Below are 13,013 nucleotides of genomic sequence, written 5' to 3'. Positions count from 1 at the left end.
CTTTGAATGGACGGGCGAGTAAGATGGGCTCACGTGATCAGGAGCTCCCACTGGAGACCTCCCTGAGGCTGACATCTGGCCACCAGAATCCCCCAGTTCCCAGACCCCATCACCGCAGCCCACTCAGCCTACACGCACACCACCCGAAAGGCACCACCCAGCCAAGTTACCTCCTTATTCCTGCATCCGAGTGGGCTCCCCCACCCCAAACCCATGGCGATCCCAGCCCCGTGTGCAGGTCGAGTATTACATGCCAACCCTCTGAATCTTTTTTTTATTCAGGAAATGTTCCCAAACAGCTATACAGGGGACAGAAAAAGAACCAGGAAAGAGCAAGCAGAGTCACAGAAGCTAAGCAGAGGATTTCTCAGGACTGTGCAGCAGGTGGTAAGGTGTGTCAGAAGGTTAAAGGCTTTAAGAGAGGAGGGTGAAGACTGGGGGAAGGGTGCTTAGTCGCCTTTGATAGAAGAATGTCCCCAGAGTGATGGGGACAGAAGTCAAACCGTAAGAGGACAGTAGAAAGTGGGCGAGCTTCGCTGAGTGGTGGGGGAGGTGAGGAGAGAGCTCAGCAGCTTCACCAGACTGTTCTATGGTGTAACTGGATGCTATTTTGAACATTAACACGACTCTCGATAACAATTCTCTACCCCCGTTCTCCAAATTCTCCCCTATCTCCTAATGGTTAGGGCTTCCCTGGTGGCTCTGTGGTAAAATATTCATGTGCCAGTGCTGGGGATGAGGGTTCGATCCCTGGATCGGGAAGATCCCCTGGAGAAGGAAATGGCAACCCACTCCAGTGTTCTTGCTGGGAGACTCCCGGGCTGGCTACAGTCCACGAGACTCAAAAAGGACACAGTGTAGAGACTAAAGCACCTACTACAGAGCCACTTAACCCCACCTACTAATGGTTAGTGTAAATCTGCAGCTGTAAAGTCCTTTTCCTTCCTTGCTGAGATAATAGGGTAAGTGACATGTCACTCTTCTTAACCCCACCTACTAATGGTTAGTGTACGTCTGCAGCTGTAAAGTCCTTTTCCTTCCTTGCTGAGATAATAGGGTAAGTGACATCTGTCACTCTTCAAAGCAAAAGGCCATAAAGAAATACAATACTTACATGTTCTTACACCCGCCTTACCCAGACGACACAAAAAAAGGATGCAGTTCTATTTAAGCTTCCAGGATCCTTGGAGAAGGGTGAGCCTAGCAGGGGAAAGTCAGGAGTAAACTGGAGTCTGCTTTCTTAAATGTCTTGGACTTGTGCCCTACCTCAACTGCCAGAATTTGAGACAGACACAAGCAAGAATCTCGGTGATGTTTGCCCGAGGCATCAAACCCTTTCAGCTTGAGTATCAAGGAGATGCCAACAGTGTCTCTAACCATCCCCAAAGGGCCCCAGATGCTTGATCTTGAAATCAGAAGAGATCTCATTTTTTATTATGAGCTCCTATAAAAAAAAATAAATACGGGAGGTGAGATACAGGATGGAGGCCGGTCAACACTGCAAAGAGCGGGCTTGATCCTGGAGAGTTCTCTGACCCAAAATCATCATTCACAAGCATCTTCAGCAAATTCCATTCTTAAGGATGTTCCAAGCATATACAATGAAGCATGAACTGAAATGGCATCAATGAAAGATGGGATTTTCACTACACTTCCTCTATATTAGGATATTATTCTATTTCCTAGCATAGGCAACCGTTTAAAAAGAATAGCCCTGGATACACTATCTTGATTGTGGTGATGGTTTCAGAGGCACTCATATAAGTCAAAGTTCATCGTATCATATACTTTAAATAAGCAGCCTACTGTATGTCAATGATACCGTAAGAAAGCCGTTGGAAAAAATTAATAAAAGATATACATGTGGAACACTCCTAGAACCTCTGAGCATTATAAAGTCTGGGGTTTCTCTGCTACATTCTAGAGAATGAAAAGGCTGTAGTGATCAGGGTCCAGCCAGGGAAAGAGAAACCCTAGCAAGTGTTTACAACAGAAAGAATTGAATGCAGGGGACTGCTGGCATCACAGTGGGAGAGGCAAGCAAGTCATGGTGAGACAACCCACAGACAAGCAACAGCCCGAAGCCACGGCTGCCTTCAGGAGAAGAAACAGGGCCTGGGGCCACCCGTGGAAGTCGGCACCAGGCGGCCCTTCCAGAGAGGGCCGAAGCCGCTGGAAAGGAAGCTGCCTGCAGTCCCGCCGCTGCTCTACAGGGAGACCCGGGAAGGGTCAAGAGAGGCTATTAGGGCGGAGAAATGGCACAAGGATGTTTCATGGGGGAAAGGGGTTACAGAGCAAAAGTCAGCTCAAAAAACTCTAAAAAGCATGTTAGCAGACTTCCCTACTGCTGGGCTTGTCAAGGCTTTAACATGCTCCCAGACACGGGATCTCCAAGAGAAGAATGTAACGCTAAGTGCTTCCACGCTCTTCCTCTGCAGAGCATTTGGGAGACGTGTCCCACGAAATGCTATTAGGAAAACGCTGATCCAGCCCAATATTCACATTTACAGACAAAGAAAGACGTTGAGATTTGGCTAAGTGGCTTGAACAGGCTAAAAAGGGATAACACAAAGACAGGAGGCTTAAGCTTCTGGAATCTTAATCAAGAGCTCTTTCTTCAACTCTGCACTGAAGAGGCCTTAAAGCACTTTCTATCACCCTCAAGAAAACCAGCTGCTTAGCCACTCTGGTGAGCGAGGTGTCATTTTGGTGGTAGAAGCTATGAGGCTCCATGAAGAGGTGTATACAGCGTGCTGTTCATGACAACCAAAGGCATCAGCACCACAGAAAAAGAAAAAGGTGTAAAAGAGGAAATAAAGGCAGTGGGGTGGCCAAATTTATTAATGGGAGGAAGAGGAGAGAGAAAGGAGAGGAGAGAGGGGGAACCAAGCTCCACAGGGTACCACTCGCATGCTTGAGCCGTCCGGGCTTCCGCCTCTAACAGTGACGACACGTAGGTGCGTGTACGACAAACAGCCTTAAGCCAGCAGATACACAAGCAAGGTGCAAGATTGGTGAGAGGGGTTCCCAAAGCTGGTATGAGGGCATTCTGCCCTAGAGACCCCAGCAAAATGCAGAGGCCTGTTCCACAGCCCGTGGGAGAAATGCAACTCTCCCAATAGCTTCAGCTGAAGACACCTGAGTCCTCCTCACCTTACCCTCCATAAGCCTTTTGGCTCAGACTTCTGTCCCAGATGATGCTGGTGGCACAGTGCATGAGAATCCACCTGCCAATGCAGAGGGCGTGGGTTTAATCTCTGGTCCGGGAAAATGCCACGTGCCAAGGAGCAACCAAGCCCGTGTGCCCAACTACTGAAGCCTGCACACTCTAGAACCCACATGCCATGGCTACTGAAGCCCCTGGGCCTAAGGCCATGCTCCACAGTGAGAGAAGCCACCCCGTGAGGAGCCTGGGCACCACAACGAACAGTGCGTGCTCCCCGCAACCAGAGAAAGCCACGTGCAACAGCAAAGACCCAGCACAGCCAACAGAAATTAAAGTTTAACAGAGGAAAAGATTTCTCTCCCACCAGAGAGTGTGAAACCACCATGAATACTAAGCCCGGTGATACGGGAGCAAGCTGAAGTCCTCAAATGTACTGACACAGCCCTGGTGCCAAGCTCCTCTTTTTGAGGTTTCATCTCCGCAGGGATGTGTCAGGCGATAAAGGGAGTTGTGTAGCTAGAATTGAGAAAATACCCCAATCACACAGATAGCTGACTCAAGGAGAACTGGGGGGAATTCGTGAAGGGTATCACCTTACGATATTTGCAGAGAGATGCTCACAGATCCCCAACCTACCTCAGACGAATCGCCAGCTATTTGTTCAACAGCACTCTTGAGGGTTACCATGCTACTTGACTACTGCCTTTTCTCATTATTTACCATTAATCGGTATAGCCTTTTCTCACGGAAAACAGTTCAAAGCAAATGAGCCTAATCTACTAAGACCACCAGTTTACGGAGTCTCTGTTAATTTAATTTTAATCTGATCTAAACAGTCTCTCCTGAGGAAACCTTTTCAAGTTCCCGGATCCTGCCACTAAGGGAGTAAAAGGTATTTTTGTTGAGTTTCTCGATCCAAAACTCACACGAAGTTTTAACAATATTTTTTTCTTCCTTTCTGAAAACTTGAACCCCTCTCCCCAATAACATCCCCCACCCCCCGAATTTTAATAATTTACAAGCACAGAATTCCTGATTCTTATCCATTCCTCAGGCTGCTTTCTTTTACTCCCCCAGTCCCGCCGAGCACGGATCAAACAGGGCACAAGCCAGGGAGAAATTTAATCGCTTGTATCTCTGCCTGAGGGATTGTCTAGGTACTATGGTGACAGACACCTCACTGAAAGCATGTGGAGGAAAAAAGACTTTAAACTCCTAGACTTATAAAAAAAAAAAGAGAGAGAGAGAGGTTTCTAATGGAATTGCTGTCAACGCACAGAAACACAAAATAAGGCCCGCAAAGTCAATCAAAACTACTCATATACTGATGGGGTAAAGCTCCAAACAATATTGTTCGAAGGTATTTTGTTTCTCTTCCCCCAAACTCTGCCTAAGTTGAATTTTTGGGTTTTTATTGATTTGCTTTTCCAGCTAAATGTACAGTTTCTCCACAGATTTTTAGGTGGAACTACTCCATATGATACCATAACCATGGACACATGTCATTAAACATTCATCCAAACCCAGAGAATGCAGAAGACCAATGGTGAGCAATAATGCAAACTATGGACCCTGCGTGATACTGTGTCCACGCAGGGTCATTGACTGGAAGCTGTGTACCAGTCTGGTGGGGAATGGTGGTCCTGGGAGGGGGTGTACGCATGAGGAGGTATGGGCATACGTAGGAAATCTGAGCTTTTCTCTCAGTTTTACTATAGACAGACTGTTCTAAAAAGTATTTTTACTGTGCAGGTTCTCTGCTACTTTGTTCTGATAGAGGTGTGTTTAATAACATCTGGGGGGAAGTGAGACTTTTAGTCCTTCATTGCGTAGTTTTCAAAGCTCTGTCTTTAGGGTATGTCAATTCGTAGATTGAAAGGGGACGTGGGGAGAAAGTAAGTGGTCTCAGAGACCAAGGTTGATTATAAAAGTCTCCCAGCCACATCACCATAGAAAATAACCCAGACGAGGCAGTGGTTAGTTCCTGCTCTCCCGATACGCGAGTCAGAATTTTCTGCCAGCCCGTGTTCGTGAACAGGAAGCCAACAAGACTGTAAACACAGGAACCCCCACCAACAGACACAGATGTGGAGGGCTGGAAGTTCCACCCTGGACAAGGTGAAAAGGCTAAGGGGCAGGGGAGTCGTAATAAAGCTGTCGGCTGGTTTCAAAGTTCGGCGGAGAGAGGGCTCCTGGGCTGTGCCGCCTGCCTGCTGAGAAGTCAGCCCGCTCCTCCCCCCTCGGACCGCTCAGATGATGAGAAAACAATCTGAACATAAAGTCAGCACGACAGAGCAAGGACGTCTGAAGCGTGGGACAATCCCCGACCTATCTGGCAGGATCAGAAACCAAGGGCGTGTGCCCATGAACCCAAGGGCCAGGAAGGCTCTCCCACTCGGAACTAGAACCTCATTCTGCAAAAATGCTTGCAGGGGAGTCTTCGGCCCAGTCATCTGGGACTGGGTTGGAGATAACTGGACCGTGGGGACCCATCCAGGAATTACCTGATGCAATTTAGATAGCATCTCTATTATGGACCTAGTCTGCTTAATAATGGACATGGGCAGGGCAGGAAGAGAATCAGAGCCTGTGAACATCAGTAGAACAATGCTGCTCAGGGCAACGTGGTTTTCAGCTCATTTTTGGAGAAGAAAACAATTCTTTAAGGTCAACGGTCCTTCGGCATACCAAAGAAGAGGATATTTATAGAGATGCTTAGTTTTTGTTTTTCTTTTCTAAAAGCAGAGTTCTAGGAGAGAATGCTATCCACTAAAAGAAAATCCACAAAATTCCAGATCTGGGCTCCCCACCTCTTGCCCTGGGCTGCAGCCTTGCATGATTTTAATTTCTCCTGAATTATCCACTCACGTCTGACCAACAACTCTATGGCCCTATTTCTCAGATGCTTTAGGCTCTCAGTGGTTCTGTTGGTCGTTCCTCAGCTTGAGACGCACCAGCAGTGAGGAAGGGGCCCAAGTACCTCTCACAAGTGTAACTACAAACAGAAGAGATGACATGAACCTTTCACGCTGTAAATTCTAGGACCTATGGACGACACAAATGGATCATCCCTAGCTGCCAATGGATAAAGGAAATCCAGCTTAAAAAAACACGTTGTCCACTGCTGGGCATGTTCCTCCAGAAAAGCAATGTCATGGAAGATAGCTCCGTGTCTCCAGCCAGCTCCAGGGTCTAGCTTCATAAGGAGGCTGAAATTCTACTTATTGACAGTGGGAAAAAATAATTGCAGAGCACAACATTTTCAAAACACTAGTAAGTGGAGCCAAAAAGTCCAATCAACTTCAGCAGACTACAATGTCTTATTTCTAAAGCTTGGAGGGGGTACTAAATTAGGAGTTTGGGATTAACATATATATGCAGCTGCTGCTAAGTCGCTTCAGTCGTATCGGACTCTGTGCAACCCCAGAGACAGCGGCCCACCAGGCTCCCCCGTCCCTGGGATTCTCCAGGCAAGAACACTAGAGTGGGTTGCCATTTCCTTCTCCAATGCATGAAAGTGAAAAGTGAAAGTGAAGTCACTCAGTTATGTCCGACTCTTCGTGACCCCATGGACTGCAGCCAACCAGGCTCCTCCGTCCATGGGATTTTCCAGGCAAGAGTACTAGAGTGGGGTGCCACTGCCTTCTCTGATATATATGCTACTATATATGAAATGGATAACCAATAAGGTCCTACTGTATAGCACAGGAACATACTCGATATCTGGTAATAGCATGTTAGGGAAAAGAATCCAAAAAAGATACATGATACATATATATATGGATAACGGAATCATTTTGCTCTACAACTGAAACTAACACATCACTGTAAATCAACTATAATGAAAAAATTTTAAATAAATAACACAAAAATTAAAACTAAAAACCATTAAAAAACAGATATTACTGCAGTTTCAAGAATTTCTGGCATGCACTAAGACTGTAGAGGCTGATATATCCCCGGTTCTTTAACTAGCTTTCATGAAAACAAGACTGGCTTTCCTTCGCCTTAACACAAGTGTCACCACTATCCTAAATAGCTGGTAGGACTAGGGGCATTTTCTGGTCCCAAGTTTCCAGAGGACAAAAGGTGGAAGAGAGGGGAGCCAGAAGGTAAGAATATTATGAGAAAACGTGCTTACATAAAAGCAACTCGGCTGTCACGACGAAAACAGAAATGAAGACAGCAGTACACACCAGCTCTTTGTGGGGAAAACAGAGGGGAGGAGAAGATGCCAGCCGCACCCCACACCAGCCCCTGGGTGACACCACGCGGCCAGGACAGCTATGTCATCTGCCTGGGACAGGCTGGGTAGAGTGATGGTCAGCATGGGGGGGGGAGGGGGAGGAAGGTTAATGTGTAACAGCTGTGTATACGCATGGGCCTCTCAAGGGCTCAGATCGTAGCAAGTGTCTACACTGGTTTCTACTCCTTTTACTCATACTTACGGAAGCTTGGACTACTCTGGAACACGATGATCTGATTAAAATATCGCCCACTTGTCTTCCCACTGCTGGAGGCATCAAAGGCGATGTCACAAATTTAGACAAGAGGAAAGACTGAAAAACTAGAATAAGGCTCAAATGGAAAAATTAAAAGTGCAATGTCTTCATATTAAGAAAAACAGAGCCTCCCATGGAATAATCCATTGTTAAACACAGGATGGTAAACAGGAGAGGGAAAAGTACCCAAAGCTGACTGGACCCAAGAAATGGTACTCGCCTCACTTTCCTAACTCAGCTTCATAAACAGACGGGAGAGAGGCAAAGACCAGAGCGACTGGTCATCTGAGACTCTCTGATATCCAGTATTCACCCTCTCACTCCCATATCTAAGCAAACGTGTGAAACTCAACATTCAAAGTAGCCAAACTCTGAAGGTACGGGGCTGAAGCAATTACACGCTGAAGAAAGTGCTGAACTGTGGGGATTTTTTCACTGACACAGATGTTTATATCACTAGGGATCCTTCCTCTATGCGAATCAGAGTTAAGTTCTCAACAGAGGAACTAAGAATGACTCAACACATCTAAAAAGGATTTATACCCATTCTTAGAAGGACATTCAGAGGAAGCACCATCTGAGAGCTAAACAATGGTATCTGCTTGCCCTTTGATCCAAGTTTAAGAACATTTTGTACAACTTGGTTGAAATACCACTGAATTTCACATTTAGTATTTGAAATCTCTTTAGGGGACCATCCACTGCTTTTCTGAGCCACACTCCTGCAATCAAGTTCTTCAAACTATTTTTGCTGTGAATAGCTTGCAGGCATGGATTTATTTTCTAACAAAAATCTTCCTAAACACAGGCAGCTTAAATGAAAAATAGGCCCACTGATCATATAAGAAAAAGACACTACAGTGTATCTGGTTACAAATCCAAGGAAAGAGTACTCCATTTTTCTTCTAATTTATGTTTCCCAAGAGTAATTTTGTTCAGAAGATTGCCAGTATTTTTAGTACAATAAGTTTCTTGTTACTGGTAGGAACACATGCTGATTCCTTTTTCTGACCATAATTTGAGTGGGTTTTTTTTTTTTTTTTTTTTTTTTTTTTTTATCCTAGCATCTGCGGGCTTCCCTGGTGGCTCAGCTGGTCAAGAATCTGCCTTCTATTCGGGAGACCTGGGTTCAATCCCTGGGTTGGAAGATCCCCTAGAGAAGGGAAAGGCTACCCACTCCAGTATTCTGGCCTGGAGAACTCCATGGACTGTATGGTCCATGGGGTCGCAAAAAGTTGGACACCACTGAGTGACTTTCACTAGCATCTGTAGATCAATACCTCATTAATTTAAAATAAAGTCTGACATGCAGAGATTTAACTAAAACTTTGCACTACTCTCAAACGTAATGCCTATTATGAATTAATATACACACAGGTAACTAATAGAAAGGTGTTTAATAAAGCCTGAAAATATGCATCAGATATCATGAATCTCAGACGCTGAGATTACCTGTCTTCACTTACCTCAAATGTTTTACTTAATAAAAATCATGTAGGTTCTTGTTGTTCACCTGAAACCATCACAACATTGTTAATCAGCTATACCCCAATACAAAAAGTTAAAAAAAAAATCAAGTAGGGATTTTCCTGCTGGTCCAGTGGTTAAGAATCCACCTGTCAACGCAGGGAACACGGGTTCGATCCCTCATCTGCGAGGATCCCGCATGCCTCAGGGCCACTAAGCCCGCTCGCCTGTGCTCTGCAACAAGCAACAGCGACCACTGCAATCAGAGGCCCCTGCACCAAAGAGACGCCCCCACTCACCGAAACTAGGCAAAGCCCATGTGAGGCAATGAAGACCCAGCTCAGCCCAGATAAATACGTTAAAGTTCATAAAAATCAGTATGCCACTTGTAAATGAGCTAAATAAAATCAGATATCCCCTAAGCAGATTCGTGAAATACGAATTTTACATGAATATGCCTACTTTCACTCCCTCTTGATTAAGCACCTTCAGTATGCTCAGCATTGTGTTAGGAACTTCGGTTACAACAGTGGATAAGCCTGGCTGCTTTCTGAGGCTGACATCCTAGAGTGGTGACAAACAAAATGAGTAAGCAAATTTTAAAAGAAAAAAAAACAGCACTCCCTGTGATAAGTGAAACCAAGGAAATCAACAGGGTACGGTGACCGTAAACAAGTGAGGGAAGGTGGGGGCCGCAGCAGTTCCTACCAAGTGGTTAGAGGAGGTTTCTTCTCAAAGGTGAGCTTTAAGCTAAGACCCGAGACAGTTCAGGATACTTCTCCAAGGTCACCACATTGGCAGGCTTGCTTCTCAGGCTGCCAAGACATTTTCAGCGCTAGGAAACAAGTAGGAAAAGGCACCCATGGCCGGGATTGAATGCAGGTTAACGAGCACTCAGCTTGCCTGGCGGGCACTCTGCACACCAGCCGGTTAGAACGAAAGAAGTTATACATCAACAGACTGCTCACCCAGAGAGTGTAAAGCCATGAACACAGCAGCCAGATGACCAGCCTTGGGGACACGCAAAAGAAATGTATCCTGTTGATTCATGCTTCCTGATGATGGTCTCTGACTGACAAGGCTCCAGGCCTTTTCAATGTATTTCATGAGTAAGTTACTCCTCTGTCCCAAGAGGATGTTTACAACGATGTAACACATTCCCTTAGACCTACAGTTTTTAATTTGTAACTTTCAGTTTGTAACTTACCTAACTCAGTAGGAATATAAGAACACTTTAAAATCCATCCTGCTACCTTCTGTAGGGTTCTTTTAGTCATGTAATACAGTAACTTAACACGCCGTTGACAGGGAGGAAGAAATCTGTGGATTGTCTCAACACCCTTAGGGAATCCACATTGCGAAGCAATTACTGAGCTTCCCAGGTGGCGCTAGTGGTAAAGAACACACCTGCCAACTCAGGAATCATAAGAGCCACAGGTTCCGTCCCTGGGTCAGGAAGATCCCCTGAAGGAGGGCACGGCAACCCACTCCAATATTCTTGCCTGGAGAATCCCCATGGACAGAGGAACCCAGTGGGCTACAGCCCATAGGGTCGCAAAGAGTTGGACACAACTGAAGCGACTTAGCACAGCACAAGCAATTACTTCTTTCAAATGTACTGTCCTAATGGTCAAAGCTATGATAATCAGATTTCATCACATTTTTAGCCTCTCATAATAAAATCCTCCTTTCCTACTGCTAAATGGATTAATATTAAATAGCATTGCTTGAGTGGCAGGTGGCATGGCTTCTGACTTGGATTCAACTTACCTGGAAAGGTTTTCTCCTCTACCCATGTGGAGTCCAGAACCGGATCTACAGATAGCTATAACTTGCAATCACAAAGTCTAAGAAGGGCTTGGGGCAGAATTCCCTACCTAGGAGTCTCTTTTGTTTTGTAACAGCTGGTCCCTGGCCTGAAATGACACTATTATTGAGTTCTTTTAGAATTTTTCAGTGCTATTTTTTGAATCTTTAAAAATCTTTCTGAAAAATCCCTAGGGAGATACTATGTTAAACGGTTGCTTTCGCAGGGTTAGAGTTGACAAACTGCTTCAAGCTTCAGAAGCCACGTGTACCTGTAGACCTGGAAAGCTCAGAAAAGCAAGGAGAGAGAACTTGGAGGTCACTAAACAGTGAATGTCAAACTTTACAAACTTGCCTCAGGCCAACGTACAATTTCAAATACCAGTGGTTCTCAGACATTGGAATCACCCAAGGATCTTTAAAAAACGCTGATATCCAGCTTTCAGCCACGCATTGATTTAACTGATGGGGGTACCACCTGGACATCTAGGCCTAAAAGCCCTCCAGGTGACTCATGCACAGCAATGTTTGGGAGCCACTGACATAAAGAAGCATTGCTGTTAACTGCTTTCTGGAGTGATCTGATTGCCTTCAGATACCAGGTGGTATCTCCCATGCCAGGGCTTCTGGACCGTAGCCACTAAGATTCTGACTTAACTGCTCTGGGGAGCAGCCCAGCATCACGTGTGCCAGGTCGAGAACCACGACCTTAAGCCTAAGAACTGTTTTCTGGAAAGTGTGATACAACTGTCTCTGAAGAAGTCACAAGTGCTATTCTTCCCACTTTGTTCAAGTCGGGGATTACCCCCAAAAGGCAATGAAACATTTCTCCAAGGGAAGAAATTTAGGGGATTAGAGGGGGGGTAATGAGGACGAGGGCAGGGGATGGAATTTACTAAGACAGAAGCAGCAGGGATGTTAGAATAAGGAACAGCGCTGGTGCCTCCCCGGTGCCCCAGCTTGACTGACTGGCTTGAGAATTTCCTTAGAATACTTCTTGGAGGTGGCTCCACCTTGGCTTTGATCCCAATAAATTGTGAAAACTCCTGTCCAATCAGAACCCGTGGCGCTGCAAGGAGCCAGACAGGCAGGCCTGGAGCCTCCAGTCCCTGTGAGATTCTGCGTCAGGAGTTTCCCAGGAGGATGCCTGCACCCCTCGGACGTCTGCGGTCTTGCTCCATACCCTCGGAACCCCGCCCCTCCGCCCCAGTCCTTTCTTCCCCCAAAGCTCAGCGGAGTTGATTCTCTCCTTGACAGACTTATAAAGGACTCGCTTAAGGGTTTTGACATGGGGCTTGTCCTTAAAAGACGGACGTCTCCGACGTGGCTTGGAGACGCGGGTGCTGCTCTGGCAATGCCTGCAAACCCACTTCGGGGCCTGGGCAGAGCCGCGCGTCTAGCCCCGGAAGGGAAGTCCGCGGAGACCCACCCCACCGCGCGGCTGCGCCCGCTCCGGTCGTGGCTCCTGCGCCCCACTTCTCCCTGGCTAGAGCGCGGCCCCTACATCGCTGCGTCTACGCTGAGTCAGTTTATGAATGAAGAGGAGCATAGATCGGAGGCACAGATTCTGGGAAAAGTCCTCCTCACGAACGTTCTCATTTACAGATGCGAAGACGCGAGGGGGAAAAGCTCTGACTCGGTCCGGGTTTGCCACAGAACATTTGCGGCTGAGCCCCGATTTAGCCGCCCTTGAATTTCCATTCTGTTGCCTGGCAACCGGTTCAGACCAGCTCCCGGCCCAACCCCAGCCCCCAACCCGCACCCTTTCTCTGCCCGTGCAGCTTGGGCCGAGCTGATCAGGAGTTCAGCCTTTGGGGGCTCGGGCCAAAGACATGTGAGCGAGGGTACTAGGGGAGCGACCCCAAGCCCGCGCGAGCCCAGCCTGGCCGGGGCTGGCGAGCCTCCCGCGGTCCTTTCGGGACTTCCTTGTGCATCCCTCTCCCCCCAGATCGGTGGACACTACTTAACCACAATCGTCAACTTTCCTTAAGTTCTCAGCTGCTCCGGGATTCTCTGAGATCCCGATGGGAGAACAGGCACTCTCAGAGTTGAGGACGCCGAACAAAACAGGA

The 13,013-nt window shown here is 46.8% G+C and overlaps 1 protein-coding gene across 1 annotated transcript in view; it reads right to left on the bottom strand.

Annotated features, from left to right (window-relative positions):
- Positions 1-13,013, bottom strand: part of BMP6 (bone morphogenetic protein 6) — a gene marked incomplete at its 5' end in the record, with an annotated part of 152,081 nt that overhangs the window by 138,688 nt on the left and 380 nt on the right. The window lies entirely within an intron of this gene.

Source organism: Bison bison, unplaced genomic scaffold (assembly GCF_000754665.1).
Source record: "Bison bison bison isolate TAMUID 2011002044 unplaced genomic scaffold, Bison_UMD1.0 scf7180017864053, whole genome shotgun sequence".
Taxonomy (NCBI): Eukaryota; Metazoa; Chordata; class Mammalia; order Artiodactyla; family Bovidae; genus Bison; species Bison bison.
Note: the sequence above shows the minus strand (reverse complement) of the source record. Positions and strands in the feature narration are given on the sequence as shown.